Consider the following 2,321-nt stretch of genomic DNA (forward strand, 5'->3'; position numbering starts at 1 on the left):
TCCCCCTGCTGGTGTTCCCTCTCTCACTGTATCTCTCTCTGTCAAATAAATAAAATCTTTAATTAATAAATAAAGAAATAAAATAATCATCTTGAAAATGTTATTCAGTATTTCGATGCTTAGTATTTGGCTATGCCATCTACATGTACACAGATTAAAGTCTCTAAAAGGGGCACCTGGCTGGCTCAGTCAATAGAGCATGTGACTCTTGATCTCAGAATGGTGAGTTTGAGCCCCACACTGGATGCACAGTTTACTTAAAATAAGTAAATAAAAATAAAAAATAAATCTCTAATAAACTATAGCCAACTCCTGCACTAATTATATTCTGGGCGGTGGACTTTACATTATGTGTGATTGATTCTACTCTACAATAGGAATCACTACACAGAATAAATTGTACTTGACATTGCATAAAACACAACAGGCATACAGTCCACCTGCAGAAGCCTGAAAGAGTATGCTCTTGACAAAAATGTTAAGAATACTGTGGTTCCTCAAAAAATTAAACAGAGTTACTATTTGTTCCAGCAATTCCACTTCTGAGTATGTACTCAACATTGAAAGCAGGGGCGCCTAGGTGGCTCAGTCGTTAATTGTCTGCCTTCGGCTGAGGTCATGAGCCCTGGGTCCTGGGATCAAGCCCCGCAACCTGCTCCGCAGGAAGCCTGTTTCTCCCTTTCCCATCACCCCCTGCTTGTGTTCCCTCTCTTGCTGTCTCTGTCTGTGGAAGGAAGGAAGGAAGAATTGAAAGCAGGAACTCAAACAATATTTGTATCACGTTCATAGCATTATTCACAATAGCCAAATGATGGAAACAACCCAAATGTCCATCAGTAGATGAATGAATAAACAAAATGTGATATATACATACAATGGGATGCTATTCAACTTTTAAAAAATGTAACTGATACATGCTACAATATGGATGAACCTGTAAAACATTGTGCTAAGTGAAATAAGCCAGATTTTAAAAGGACCAATATTGGGGCGCCTGGCTGGCTCAGTCGGTGGAACATAAGACACTTGATCTGAGGGTTGTGAGTTCGAGCCCCACGTTGGGTGTAATATTACTTTAAAAAAATAAAATCTTCAAAAAAAAAAGGACCTGTATTAATTCCACTTATATGCACTACCCTAGAGTAGTCAAATTCATAGACAGAAGGATGGTTGCCAGGGTCTTGGGGGAGGGGGAAATGGGAAGTTATTGTCTAATGGGGATAGAATCTGGTCAGGGAAGATGACAAAGTTCTGGAGACAGAATACACTTAAAGTCACTGAACTGTACACTTTAAAGATGTTTGAAATGGTAAACTGTACATTTAGCACAATGAAATTTTAACTAGAAAAAGAACTACATTAGCATGTGGGCAAGGGGAAGACGGGAACTAAAGGCAGACTGAGTATTTAAGTAATTAAATGCTTCACGAATTTGTGTGTTAGCCTTGTGCACGGGCCATGCCAATCTTCTCTGTATCATTCCCATTTTAGTATACGTGCCGCTGAAAGGAGGAGCACTATTTAAGTAATTAAAATAAGAATTAATAAAATGCTAAATCAGTATCACCCAGTAACAGGAGTTTGCAATCTCTTGGTCTGTGCCATAGTCAGACTAGTCTGAGGTGTCATGTGTATTTTGAGGTACCTATTTTTATAAAAAACATCTACCCAGGTGAGAGTTACCAGGAAAGAGCGTCATAAAAAGTGGTTGATGGGCGCCTGGGTGGCTCAGTTGGTTAAGCGACTGCCTTCGGCTCAGGTCATGATCCTGGAGTCCCAGGATCGAGTCCCGCATCGGGCTCCCTGCTCAGCGGGGAGTCTGCTTCTCCCTCTGACCCTCTTGGATCTCGTGCTCTCTCTCTCTCTCTATCTCATTCTCTCTCTCAAATAAATAAATAAAAAATCTTTAAAAAAAAAAGTGGTTGAAAGAGGGGCGCCTGGGTGGCTCAGTTGGTTAAGCGACTGCCTTCGGCTCAGGTCATGGTCCTGGAGTCCCGGGATCGAGTCCCGGGATCGAGTCCCGCCGTATGGGCTCCCTGCTCAGCAGGGAGCCTGCTTCTCCCTCTGACCCTCCCCCGTCTCAAGCTCTATCTCATTCTCTCTCTCAAATAAATAAATAAAATCTAAAAAAAAAAAAAAAAAGTGGCTGAAAGAGCAGGGCTGTTTTGGGTGGAGAAGAAACACGACGGCTAGCTCCCCCTATCCAGAAGCCGTGCCGTAGAACATCCTTTTTATGCTGCTCCATTACGCGGAACCCGAACTGGTGGCTGGAAGCGTTCTCATAAAATCGGAATTTTAGAGGTGAAAAGGCCGTTAGTGAC

At 42.2% G+C, this 2,321-nt stretch overlaps 1 non-coding gene across 1 annotated transcript; it reads right to left on the reverse strand.

The window, feature by feature from the left end:
- Positions 1-1,408: 1,408 nt before the first annotated feature.
- Positions 1,409-1,518, reverse strand: LOC114218560 (U6 spliceosomal RNA). The gene has a single exon (XR_003611214.1). It is a non-coding gene; the product is annotated as a U6 spliceosomal RNA (small nuclear RNA).
- Between the last annotated feature and the right edge of the window lie 803 nt (positions 1,519-2,321).

Source organism: Eumetopias jubatus, unplaced genomic scaffold (genome assembly GCF_037043125.1).
Source record: "Eumetopias jubatus isolate StellerSeaLion01/CBP00866 unplaced genomic scaffold, mEumJub1_p1.0 scaffold_8, whole genome shotgun sequence".
Classification (NCBI taxonomy): domain Eukaryota; kingdom Metazoa; phylum Chordata; class Mammalia; order Carnivora; family Otariidae; genus Eumetopias; species Eumetopias jubatus.